The sequence below is a fragment of the Callospermophilus lateralis genome, chromosome 10, assembly GCF_048772815.1.
Source record: "Callospermophilus lateralis isolate mCalLat2 chromosome 10, mCalLat2.hap1, whole genome shotgun sequence".
In the NCBI taxonomy this organism is placed as follows: domain Eukaryota; kingdom Metazoa; phylum Chordata; class Mammalia; order Rodentia; family Sciuridae; genus Callospermophilus; species Callospermophilus lateralis.
In genome coordinates this window covers 106617900-106631662 of record NC_135314.1, presented here as the reverse complement: position 1 = coordinate 106631662, position 13763 = coordinate 106617900, and the positions used below count along the sequence as shown (strand labels likewise).

Sequence of the window (13763 nt, the reverse complement as noted above, 5' to 3'; positions counted from 1 at the left end):
ACAATGCGCGGGCGGAGGTGGCAGCTCACCTCTCACACGCTCTCGGGGCAGCCCGACTGCCCGGCGGGGGCCCGAGGCATTGTGGGAGTCATGACTCCGGACGCCGCGCGGGGACAGCCAACTTGTCAGCGCCCGTCACGCGAGCATCGCGCGCGCCGCGCCCGCTCAGCCGCAGTGGAAAGGCTGTTGCATGTCGCGGTGCGGCCTCTTATCGCCGGCTGCGCTTCCGCCGTGGCCGCGCGGCCCCTCCCCCGCCGCCCAGCCCCACCAGGAAGCCGGCGGCCTCGCAGCTGCAGCGCGCGCGCGGCGGCGCACGGCGCGGCCTCGCGCGCCCCGCGCCCGCGCCCGGCCCGGCCCGCGCGCCCCGCCGCCCCCGCGCCCCGCCGCGCCCGCTCCCGCGCCCGCGCCTGGCTCCCCGCGCCCCGCGCTCTGCGGACGCGCCGCGCCCTGGCCACCAACGCCCCCGGGCACGCGGGCTCGCGGAGCGGCCGGGACGCTGCTTGGCGAGGGCGCCGGCAAGGTTAGGCTGAAGGTTAGCCTCCGCTTAGGCCCCAACCTGAGGCTCCCAGGGCGCTGCCGTCCCGAGACGCACCGCACGGTGCTGGAACCTGAAGGCTGGAACGGGCGGGAAAAGCATCCGCAGGACTGCGGGGTGGATCTGTCTCAGAACAGGCTGTGCTCGGTCTGGAAGTCCTGGGTAGAACTGGTTGTCGCACAAGCACAGACACAGACCAGCGTCCCATCGTGTTCATGAATGATAGTTGGGTTGTAAAAACCCCCGAATTGCCTGCTCTGTGCTGTGCGATGTACAGAAAGTAGAGATCCTCCTGTAGAATAAAATATTCTCCAAGATACTGAAATATTCCAAGGCATGCTTAAGCCATGTCGTTGCCTAAGCAAAAGAAAACAGCCTCAAATCATAATTCACTGGTGCCTTAAGATGCAGCTTGGCTGCACCTTGAATGGAAAGAATCCTGGGCTGCTGTGAGGAGATAATGTTTTGAAGATTTGGGGACAGGATTTCCTTCAAAATTAAGGAATTTGAGTAACTTGCCCAGGGATGATTCTGAGAATGTTTATTCCAGGTTTGGGACATAATTTGAGACAAAATGTAGGTATGGCACAATGTTCCTCCAGAGAGGTCACTGCGCAGTCTAGAAAAGGGAGAGGAGAAGAAAGGAAAACATCAGGAAAAGTGCTAAAGTACAGAATCTTCTAGAAAGACTAATAACAGAGTTGAGGTCTTAACCCTTGGCTACATGCACAAAACACTTGAGTTAATGCTTTGTACTTATCACTTCCAGAATGAAGAAATAAGTTGATTAAACCGTGCCACTTCTCAGTGTTAATCATTAAAAAGTACCCAAGTCCCCACACAGTTGAAACAAAGTAAAAGGACACTGACACTTTCTCAGAGAACAGGGATGGGTACTTTCTATTTGCCAATCAGTAACTACCCAAGCTATGGGGACTTCCTTTCTTCTCAATGAGCATTCATTTCCACAACTACAGCAAATGTCTACTATGCCATAAATGCAAGAATGGATAAGAGAGTTCCTACACTCAAAGATGACACTTCTCAGAGGGAAGAGGCAACCAATTAATTCTACCTGAGAGACAGTGCTGGCTGTGGGGGCATGCCAAGGAGGACCCTGGGGAGAGTCAGGAAGGCCTCCTGGAGGAATTCCCCCAACTGGTGTCCTGAAAGGCTATAGAAGATGAAAGGAGGGCTGAGTTCCAATGGAGACAGAGAGCACAGCCAAGCCTCGCCAGACTTTCCAGGAGAAGGGAGGGAGTGTCCCACAGGGAAGTGGCTGCAGTTGAGGCTGAAAGTAGACTATTGATAATCCAAAGGAGTTGTGGCTTTACTCTGAGAACTGATGAGCTAGAGAAGCCTGTGCAGTCAGGACAGTGAACGGCGTCTGGACTTGCAGAAAGACCTGCGGCAGCAGCCAGGAGGGAGTGTGGGGTGATGGCAAGGGAAGGGTGCATGGGTGTGGACACAGTGGAGAAGTGACTCATGCAGGGAATGAGGAAGGGAGGCGTCTTGGGAGACTTCCAGGCCCCTGGCCTAGCCTACTGGAGTGCTTGTTGCTTGCCCTTCCGTTTCTTCTGTGGGCGGCCCACTCTTTGTGACAGCAGAGGCCTAACTTCCTGACAGCAGAGCCACCTTTACATCTGCTGGCAGTTTGCTGCCCCAGGTAGCTCCCATGTCCCTCTCCTAAGGTGCCTGGTGAGCTGCCGTGGTCTCATCCACGAGTTAATTTTCCATTGTTCTCAGACCCTGTCAACTTCCAAGTTAGAGCTTTAGTGTTCTTTTTTTTATGTGAGTCAGAAATTCACTTTATGCAGCAACACGGTGAAAAGCAGGACTTTGAACCTGAGTATGGTACAAGAAGGGAAATTATTTTTCTACTTCAGCACTACACAATAAAGGAACTGCTGGGAACAAAAGAGAAATTGAAACTGAGACAAAATTTCTGCTCTACCTAATGGAGCACAAAGAAATACAAGAAAGACCCTTGAATGTTTGGAACAGTAAAATAAATACTCTAGCAAAGAACAAGAAAGAAAAAAAATGTTATTTTACATTAGATAAAGAGAAAAGGAATGGCTAAGGAAACAACTCTTAAAACAAAATGGTAAATCGAGAACTCAAAACTGAGCCAAAGTAAATTGTAACATAAAACAATATATCCATTGGCTAAAGCTAATCTATTATCACTTATAATATAATATGAAGAGTGACATTTAAATTTTTGAAGCACTGCAACAAACACTAGATCATGTCAAAATATTAAATCAGGTTGCCAGCTTTCAACTACCAGTAGCATCCTAACCACATTGCAAATTGTGGAAATTACTAAGAAATCATTGCAGTAATAAAAAGTTAATAGTTCCCCATTTAGAACATCACTGATATTTCCTCAGTGCCAGGAGAGTACTCTGGTTTCTCTTACTCTGTGAAGTGTAGTTATAGTCCACAGGCCCATGAGTAAGTACATCCATAAGTACAAAAAGAAGGTCATTTGCGGGCGGAAAAGGAAATTATAGAAAACAATTTCAGATGAAATAAAACTACTTTTTCAGACAGAGGAAAGAGTGTTCAGCACAGGTTCCTGAAATACATCAGTCCAGTGAGTCTTAATTATACCAGTACATCCCTATAGGAATACAGATAAGGGGATATGGTTTTTAAAGATAACATCAACTCTGTTTACCAATAATACAGATAAAAGAAATGGTAGCATTTATCTTTTTCAGTCAAATGGAGGTCTTTACCACACCCACATAAATGTGTGTGTGTGTTTGTGTGTGAGACTTTTATCTTTTTGTCCTACACGCCACATTCACAGCTCAACAAGCACTCACTGCCTCGCAAATGTAATTTCTTTTTCTGCCCCCTTCTCCCAAATCATCTAAGTGAAACTATCACAAAAAAAGAGATACGTTTAAAAATGGACATGTAAAAAGGTCTTGAATCACTGATCCAGGAATGCCATTTCTATTAGACCAGGATAGAAATAATGAATTGAAACCTGGTGTCAAAACTGGGACTCAACATCTGGTCCTTCCTTATCATGCTAAAATGTAGACAGTTAAGAGAAGAAACTTACAGAAAGCAATGAAGCATCTCATATATACTTGTATGGAGAAGCAGTTTTAAAGAGATGCATTAAATGTATTTTGTTATACATTTCACAGCAGGGGCAGAGGTGGGATACTCTTTCTTAGCCTGAATTCAAATTGTTCAGCTATATGATTAAGTACACTTGATAGAATTACATGAATTCTGTTTATCATCAAGGATGTTTGTATATTTCATGTGCAAAATAAGTCCTTTAAACGATGTCCATTATTCAACTGTAAATAACATGTATTCTATTATATAATTCTGTATATATAGTATATAACACAATATACACATGCAAAATATATACTACTTATTGTAATAAAACACATAAATGTGAAAGTATTATATAAAGTCAATATATTTATCTTAAAATGATATAAAAACTAAAACAGCAAAATATCAATTCCATTATACATTTTTCAAGCTATTTTACCTAAAAGTTGAATCTACCCTTCAATGTAACTACTTGGGGATCTGGCGATGGAGAAAGAGAAAGCAAATACAGTTCAGAATTATAATTTCAGAGCCTAGAGTGTGAGCAGGACAGGATGTGGGTGACCGTCTGGCTCTGTTCCCTGTGAGGCCAGCAAAGAGCATCACATAGGGATGAGTAGACCCTGCACTGATGTCTTCTAACTCTTCAGGTCATTTGTTGTGTCTTTGTCCTAAAAGACAGTGGGGACAACAGGAAGCCCAGAGGTGGCCCTAGCAGCTGTCTATAAACGTGGTCAGTTTTACATCTTTCCTTTTCTCTTTCATTTATTCTTCCTTATCCTTTACCTTTTCTTCTCCTTCTCCTTCTTCTTTTTTTCCCTACAGAAACCACTTTTTCACACAATGACTGTATTTACCTCACCGATGTTTACTGAGCATCAACCATAGCTGGGTCCCATTCTATATCCTGTGGTTACAGAAGGGAACACAGATCACCTCCCCCAAGGGTTTTACATTCTCCCAGGATGAGACAAGCCATAAACAAGTGAAGAATAAAGAAGAAGATAAGCTCTGGGCAATTTCAGATGGAGATCAGCACTTGGAAGTAAAATAGGCTGAGAGTTGCTGTCAGGCAGGACATTCCAAGATGGAGTAACGACAGGTAGGCGGCTGGGCCCTCCACTGGCAAGACAGCAATGCCTGGGGAAAGACCAAGCAAAGAAGGAGAATCCTGGGGTCAAGTGTCCAGGGCCTGATTGTAGGGCTGTATGTCCAGGAGTGAAGAAAAAGCAAAGGACTACCTGAGCCCAAGGAATTGACAGAGCGGCAAACTAACAAATTAATCAAATGGAAATTTAAGGCTATGATCTTGACCTTGACCTTTGTTAATGGTTGTGTTAGAGGAGGTGGTGCTATGGCACATGATCCAAATTTGCTTTTCATAAAGATGATCAGAAAACACTCCCCGGACCCTGAACCCAGTGCTGGATTGAACCAAGGGTCTTACTGTGCTGGGCAAACATTCTACCTGTGAGCCAAACCCCCAGCCAAACCAGACAGCTCAGCTGCTGTTTGAGGCTGAGGATCTGTTCTCACAGCAAGACCCGGGGTGTGCCGCTGCTGGGTCAGGGCAAATCCAAGGAGCAGCTCTGTCCACAAGGGCGAGGAGCAGCAAATTGCTGGAGGCCCAGCACAGAGGGTGACTAAGCTTAATAGTAGGTCCGGCACACCTTAGAATCTTGCCTCTCAGGGCTGAGGAGGGTGCCTTGGATCGCCACCGCCATGCCTTGTGACAAGTGAAGTAGGTGGCAACCCTGTGTGGGAGACTGATTTCTCCCCTAGCATCAACACAATATAGAATATTCAATGTCACTTAAGATGCATACTTTTATGACAATCAGCAGTGATTCCATGTCCCAAAGACTGTTAGTCTGACAGTTTATTTCCTCTGGGCTTTTCCACGCATTTTTATTTATTTATTTATTTTGTACATAATCGATACTGTACTATGTATGCAATTTAAATTCAAATTTTTAAATTTAATCTTTTAACACAACCTTATGGAATAAATGGCATCCCGTATTACTCATTACAATGAGGTAATGGGGCTGGAGAGCTGACCCTTGACCAAAGCCTCACAGCTACTAAGAGACCGAGAGGCCCGCCTCACAGTGTTTCCCAGCCTATATCCCAAGAGCCTAAATTAATCTGCTTAATGTGTAATATACTTCTAAACACTCTATCTAGGATGTAAACAGGTCTTCTATGGACTGTTAATAGGAAAAGAAAATGTCTAGTATTTTAGGGGGAATACCAGGGATTGAACCTCGGGGTGCTTATCCACCAAGCCACATCCCCAGTCCTCTTTTTTCAAAATTTTTTTGAGACAGGGTCTTGCTAAGTTGCTTAGGGCTTCACTGAGTTGCTGAGGCTGGCCTCAAGCTTGTGATCCTTGTGCCTATGTCTCCCGAGCAGCTGGAATTGCAGGTGTGCACCACCATGAAAGGCTATAATGATGGTCTTTTAATAAATACAAAAAAAATAGATGTAAAACAGTAGCCTGAAGGTGAAAGTATACTGTTATCTAGTTTTGCTTATAAAATAATAATGAAATGCAATATTATGAGCTGGGGATGTGGCTCAAGCAGTAGCGTGCTCGCCTGGCGTGCGTGCGGCCCGGGTTCGATCCTCAGCACCACATACAAACAAAGATGTTGTGTCTGCCGAAAACTAAAATAAATAAATATTAAAAATTCTCTCTCTCTCTCTGCCTCTCTCTCTAAAAAAAAAAAAATGGAATATTGTGCAACCTTCTCATAAAATTGTGTGCTGTGTGCTGTTGCTTAGCCCAGAATTCCCACGTAATCTTTTAAAAAATAGTAGTGACAGGTCTTACGTATTGATGTTATAGTGAACTGTTTTATGTACTGTAATCCAAACATTTCTGCACATTAATTTTGATCCATGTAGGGAAACAAGACCATGAAAAGTATGGTTATCACCTTTTTTTTTTTTTTATTTCTAAAGGCCAACCCATTCCTTTAAGTGCCAGAGGGAGGGTTGATTCTTTGCTCGGTGGGTGTCTGTTGTGTCTGTCTCCTCACTTCATTCTCCAGGCCCCTTTCTTTGGTTGTGAGGTGTCCCAGTTCTTTCTCCATTCCATCCTGTGCTCTCTCAGGACTGGTTGTTGGACCTTCTTTCTTTCTTACCAAGCTGGTTTCCTGAAATGACCTTCAAACCATGTTTCAAGAGATGCCCCAAAAGGACTTTGAATAAGAACAACTCTGGTCGTGCTCATCAGCAGGAGGAGTTCCACACTTGCAACTTCTTCCCATCTTCCCTGTTTGCCTTCTTCACCAGTGTGGGAACTGAGTAGTGTACAGTTGAAAATCAATTTTAATATCTCAATGTAGACATCAGTACACTGGCTTTTGCCTCTAAATGTGTTTAACAAGTATTTATTGAGCACCAACAATATGCCGAGAGCTGTGCTTGGCACCAGGGATGCAGGAATGCCTGAGTGTTCCTTGGGGTGCTCGCAGGCTGGTCTAGTGGGGACCCCGTTGGACGCAAGTGTAGCAAATGTAACAATTCAGTTCAATCCAACAAGCCCTGCACGCTTACCATGTGCCAAGCAGATGGAAGGAAGGCTGGCTGGGCCAGGCCTTGCTCTTCACCAACCCCCAAGCAGCTGGCAAGTGGTAAAACCATCCCCTGCATGTTAACAGCATCATGGCAGAAAGAAAGACCCAGAGAAGGCAGCACGGGCCACTAGACACGTGCCTTGATCAGAGGACACCTTCAACAAATCACTGCCCGGCACTGTGAGGGGAAACTTTCCTTTTCAGATGCTTTATGGGCCCTCTTGAAAATTTACCAAGGAACAAGTCCACTTCCGGGAGCCAGAGGCTAGCAGGCAGAGGGATCCCCTGGGCACCTCTGTGAACCCCAGGAGGGCTTTGCAGATTCTCCTCCTTTCCTCCCCTAGACCTTCAGCCAATCCACTAGGTGACAGGAGATTATCTGATTATAGTCATTAACACTAAGGTGAGAATGAGGTTTAGTCCATCAGAAGTGTTTGCTTTGACAGAGGACAGCTTGTCAACCCTAATGACCTGCTAATGGGCAGGGAGCCCTCCTCCTGGCCTTCTCAGACTTCCCACTGACCTTCCTTCCCTTCCTGGTTCCCCTCCTGAGGTAAAGGATGAATGGAACTTGGGGAATTCAGGATTCTTAGGGACTCCAACTTCACACATTCTCTTTGAGCCCTCTTAGGAGGCCTAGGAGGTGATAATTTTGCTAGAAATGAGAACACTAAAACTAGCACAGTGGCTCTCAACCGTGGTTACATTTCAGATCAATAAACTACAATCCAGACCAATTAAACCAATTTCTGGGAGTGGCACCACGTATTGGCTTTTCTTAAGGCCCTCAGGTGGTTTCAGTACGCTGCGGCAAGGTTGCACTGGAGTTGAGAAAATGGAAATTTCTCAGGCTCCTTGGCAATCCACTGACCTGCTCCATTTCTCCCTTTGGCAAGTAAAGTTTATTTGGTTCAATAGAAACAGTGTTATCTGCAGGAAAATCTGCCTCAAATAGAGTTAGGTTTGGATAAGCTGGTGTTCATAAGCTCCTAGAAACCTGGGAGTTAGAATACTTGTGGGAGCTAAACTTGGAGGAGCAAGAAGATATTTATTTTATCATGCACCTAGTTGGAGATGGAGCTTCTCAGGCAACCAAAATATGTAAGCATTCACCATCTTTGGGCTTAAACATAGACTAGAGAAGTGGCCAGGCTCACAGGGGACAAACTGACATATTCTAAAATACACAGATTGCTGTTTGCTTAAAATCCCGTAGCCTCATCCCTTGCTGAGAAACTGTAATCATGAACCCCCATGAGAATGTTACAGCCTCCGGGACCCCCAGTGTGTCCTGGACCACTTCTTTTGTGTGTATATTCACATGAAGAAATAGTCAAACACTCTTCTGCAAATTTGACTCTGTTTTATAAGTTCATTTGACAAATTAACCAAGTTAAATCATAAACACGGACAAATGAAAAAGATGCACCTCATTTGAAATGACTTTGAAGTTGGCATGAAAGTCTTCATTTACAGCCTTTGTGAATTCACCATCATCAGTCCAGGGAAGATCCTGGTCACAATTGGGTTGATCTGAATGTCCATATTTTTGCAGTGGGATTAGCAGTGAGAAGCTGCTAACAGGGCCTGATCCATCCAGCCTGCCCAGTAATAAATGTGGAACATTTAAGCAATGTGGAACATTCTTTCCCTTTTTCAAATTTTTCTGCACATAGGTCATCAGGTCACCAGACACTGTTTCATTTTCATTCCAAACCTTATTGCTATCAACTTTCCCGCCTAGTCCCCTAATAGTCACTCAACATCAGCATGATTCTGGCCTTTCTGCAGTCTGAAGGCACAGGGTTAGAAAGACTGACCCCAAAGCTGCTTGAGTGTACAGTCTAGCAAGGATAATGAGTCTGAATTAGCAAATTATGATCAGTTCAGTAAATAATCTAAACGGGTAAAATGGAATAAAAGAGAAAATTAAGAGTGTATAAGTGGTGATTCTACACTCAACAGACAATTATCATTATTTTTCTGATCTCCCCCTTTGTTTGATTGAATTCAGATGTCTAGAATTATAGCCATTGAGAATCATCAAAGTACTGAGACTACCTGTCTACACTGCCTGGGTTCATCTTCATTTGTAAGGACAGAATTCTGTTACTAGTTGCCAGAAATAGTGACTTTATTTCTGTTAAGGGCCAGGATGTTCATCATGTGGCCCCAAGGGCAAGTTTGGAAGAAATCTGTAGCTAACATTATTGCTATGCCCTCGCTGTGCTCTTGGATAGTACTTTTATTCACTTCTTAGGCTTAATCTTATAAAGTGATGACATCTGTGGACAAAGTCAGCCTCTGATATTTTCAGGGAGCATAACATGTCGGCTTTTGAATTAATATTTGAAGAAAAAAGAAAATCCAATTGTATTATCTTTTATTGTGCCATAGTAAATGCTCTTTTAAAAATCCTTTTTCCTGGTTGTAAAGTTATTTTTCTATTCTTGGTTATCAGGTGTTACATGCTTATTTAAGTAATGCATCGAGTGCCTATAACAGGAGTTTCTTGGTTCTGTTCAAGGTGGCATGGTAAAGATGTTTATGTGGGATCATTTCAGACTAGCAATAGAGCAGTGATCTGTAACTCCCACCCCTGTGCCTACGCCATGCCCATGCCTTCTACAGCTTCAGATGCCCACGTTCCTGCAAAAACACTCTTCTATTTGTCCTTTAGCCTTTGAAATTAAGTAAAGAAAAAGTTAACTGTACAAAGGCAGCCGGCCACACTGACCCTCTATCTTTATACAATTGGGCCTCTCTAAAAACAGCCTAAATTACAGACTTAGCCAGGACGGTTTTCCCCCGGGGAGGCCTTTGAGATCTGTTTATTCCTACGGATTTCTGGTAGGTCTATCTGGAAGACGCTGTAAGTAATCTGTCAGGCCCCTACACAGCAAGCCCTCCATGTGGCACTGGAAGGTGTTAGCTTTGCTCCATCCATCCTGAACTTGTGGGAAAGGGCATGCTTGGCACTGATCTGCAATTCACAGGAGGCAGCCCCTGTATTTATGGGGAGGAAGGACAGTGTGGATGACATGTGGCATACTTTGGATACCTTCCTCACTGTGGTGGAAGAAGCAGCCAAATGAAGTAAATCTATTGGGTTCACCACTAAATGAATAACTGGGTGAATAAGAAGAGAACACTGTCTGATCTGGGGCTCTGGGCAACAGGTTGTCACTTGCCAGGCACCTGGGCCAGTTCCCAGGTGTAGCTGCCTTCTTGCCTGTCTCTCCTGCTGCTGCCGTTGGCAATCGGGCGTCCCACGCCCCCTCCCCCTATGTGGGGCCATGGCCTGGGTAGGCCACCAAATATTTAGAAGAATCAGGATGGAAAGAAAATGGAGCATTATTTAAGAGTCTGCTCCTCTGCCCAGGACTGCTGCTCCTGAGTGATAGAAACAGGCTTCAGAGTCTGTTATTAAGCATGAGATAGTGAACGATTGCTTCAAGTCACAGTTTCCTGAAGACTTCAATGGCTACTTCACGGAAAGATGATAATGAATGACTTAAGAAAACTGTCCTAACATAGGTGAGGTCTTTGATACATTATGGCTATTGCTATTATTTAATGGATAGTAACTGTGAATTTTAAAATATAATTTTACAAATAATAAGCTCCTTTTCAACTTCAGGTCCCTCCAAAATGTCATGATTTAAATCAAATCATAAGAAGTTAGGAGATATTCAGCTACTTTTTAGGAGATAGTCTAGTATAGGGACAGAGATGCCCTTGCAGTCTTTGAGTGGGTAAGCAAGATGTCATTAGAAAGGGGCCCCATGTGTCCCTTGCAATGAAGAACTGGCGCTTTGGAAAGGTGGCCTTTCCTTGGCCAGTGCAAGGCTTTCTTTGGTCCAAGATTGCCCACCCACTCGCACTGGATGAGGAAGAAACCTAGAAAGACAAGCCAAAGACAGCCAGGCAAAGGCATCTGCTGCCGTGTGAGAGTGCATGGCAAGTACTTCACGGGAGCCACTTCCTTTGGGGCCATGTTTGTTAAGAATATATCTTTCAACCCAGTCAGAGCTATTGGCACAGGATGGAAATTTCAGTTGCTTTCTTGCTTCTTTTCTTTCCTTTGCATGAGATTGAACCCAGGGTGTCGCACATGCTGCCCAAGTGCCCTGCTGCTGAGCTACACCCCCAGCCCTCTTGATTCTTGTAATACCCATCAGGAATTGCTCAGAATGCTAAGGGGAGAAAATAATGACCATGTGTTGCTAAGAACTATTCATGAGCAAAGCCTTAGTCAGTAGGATCAGTGACATCACCCACAGAAGGAGGACTCTTGATACTTTTGAAAGATTTTTTTTTTTTTTTTAAATACGAGGGGTCGCCAATGTCTCATTGTGCAAAACCAAACAAGGCAGGAGGCCCCTGGGCTCCAGAGAAGGCATCCTTAGCACCGCCTATTAACCAAGCCCTAAACCCACATGTCCTGTGTTCCCTTCCTGAATCTAGTTCATGTCAAAAACGTGTAATTTTTTTCTTTATTAACATAAAAAGTTGTGTTTATTTATCATGTACAACATAATGTCTTAAAGTACAGTGTAATGCACTGTGGAATGATTGAATCTATCTAATTAACAAGTGCATTACCTCATATAGTTATTGTTTTTTTGTGGTGGAGACACTTAACATCTCATCTCTTAGTGATGAAATATTCCTGGTAGGATGGCTATTATGGAAAGACAAAAATAATCTTTGACAGAGATATAGACAAAAGAGAGCCTCGCACACTGTTGGCCAGGGTATAAATTGGTGTAGCCACTATGGAAAACATACACAGGTCCCCCACCCCCACCCCACGATTAAAAACGAAAACACCATGTGATCCAGCAATCTTGCTCTTGGGCTTATGTCCAAAGAAATGAAATCAGTATGTGAAGAGACGTCTGCACTCCCAAGCTCTCCATCAATAGATGGAGCCTATTGTTGTACTTAGTGGAGTGTACTTAGTAGAGAGGCACACATTTTTGACGTGAACTAGATTCAGGAAGGGAACACAGGATTTAGGGCTTAGTTAACAGGCTTTCAAACAATGGACGAAGAAAATGCACACCACTCATCCACTCATCGGGCAGGAAACCTAACACCCCCATAATTCTAGTCACTGTGCCTCTCACCCGGTTGGCCAGGTCAGGAAGTGCTCAATGTCTCATGCTGTCCTCTGAGACTCACTGCAGATAATCACAGGTTTGTTGTCTCCTGGGTCTGCACTTGGGGACCGCACCTGCCTCACACTCTGCAGTGACGTGACAGTGTGGTGTTGCGGCATACCTGGACAAGTAAATGACAGGTGGGCAGCACTGCTCACCCAGCTCCTAAGCCATGGATATCCCCCCAACACAGCAGCACAAGGGTCGGGAGTTGGGGCTCCCTGCAGCACTCTACACTGAGCTGGTAGTCGCCAAATGTTCATCTGCTCGCCTCGGAGCCACCACCAGCCTCTCTTTCCCCCTGTGCCCGTACTGCTGACTCACACAGCCCATGGCCCCCTACCAGATTTTTTATTGCCAGCTTTTGGCCCAAACCAGAAACAGAAGACTCCACATCTGTTGTCATTAACTTTGGGGGTGTGACCAGTGGAGGTTGAGTCCATTCACTCAATTAAAACATGTCCTTTCCAGTCATCTCTTTGCTACAAACTCCCTCCCACGTCACCTCCCTCGACCTCTCCACCCCCACAGGAAGTCAGGTCCAACTAATGCTGGGGCTTAATAGGTAATAATTTAGATCATTTTTGGTACTCTTGGGATAATTCTAAAATGTTAGAGGAGATTTATAATTACTGTGGAAAATGACAAAGTTGCTTCTATTTTTAAGAGGAGCAGGCTGATGTTGACATGGGCCCAACAGTCACTGGTGTCGGGTTTGGGGAATAAACAAGGGCACATCTGTGATCTCTGGGGGCTGGAAAACAGCCTCTGTTCTAGTCCTTTCCACCTCATGTGGATGCAGAAATCAAGGTTCACGGCAACACCATTACCGGACACCAGTGTTCAGACTTGCACCTGGCTGAGACCAGGGTCAATTATTCCATGCCAATTCTGCTGAAAGTCTTAGGTTGACAAATTTAAATAATATTTGAGCCCTTTTCACTTTGATCAAATCTGACCTGTTATCGAAATGAAAAGGCAAGAAAATGTAGTTAACTTCTGAAGGTAGACCTGCCTTTTCAGGACCTCATCTAATATAATAATTCATCTCCCAAAAAGCTGTTGAGCTATGTAGTAATTTCCGCTTTTTTTTCAAACAATAGTTTCCTGGGCCTGTGTCCATGGTGCATGACGAGCGTCCTCATTTCCCTCCTCCCTCTAAGACCCAATCTCCAGTCTACTTCTCGAATATGCCACACTCTTTCCTGTCCCTGTTCATGGCAATCATTTTTCCTGGGCTGTTCTTGCCCGAGTCCCCTGCAGGGCAACTGCCCTCTTGTCATCCAGGGCTTGGCCTGAGCCTTCCCCTCTCAGAGGCCACCTGGGTAAGAAGCTTCCCTCCTTTGGTTTTTCACTCTGCTACCTTTTTTGGTCATATTGCATTAA

The 13763-nt window shown here is 44.8% G+C and overlaps 1 protein-coding gene across 6 annotated transcripts in view; it reads right to left on the bottom strand.

Annotated features, from left to right (window-relative positions):
* Mbnl1 (muscleblind like splicing regulator 1) overlaps positions 1-13763 on the bottom strand; it is a 185074-nt gene that overhangs the window by 161509 nt on the left and 9802 nt on the right. For 2 of the 6 annotated variants that reach the window (XM_076867108.2, XM_076867110.2), the window contains exon 1: positions 30-214. The exons of 2 other annotated variants lie outside the window; for them this stretch is intronic. The gene's annotated coding sequence lies outside the window, so the exon portion shown is untranslated. Of the gene's footprint in view, positions 1-29; positions 217-13763 lie in introns of those variants that run through there. 2 more of the 6 variants (XM_076867095.2, XM_076867111.2) reach the window with 2 other exon arrangements.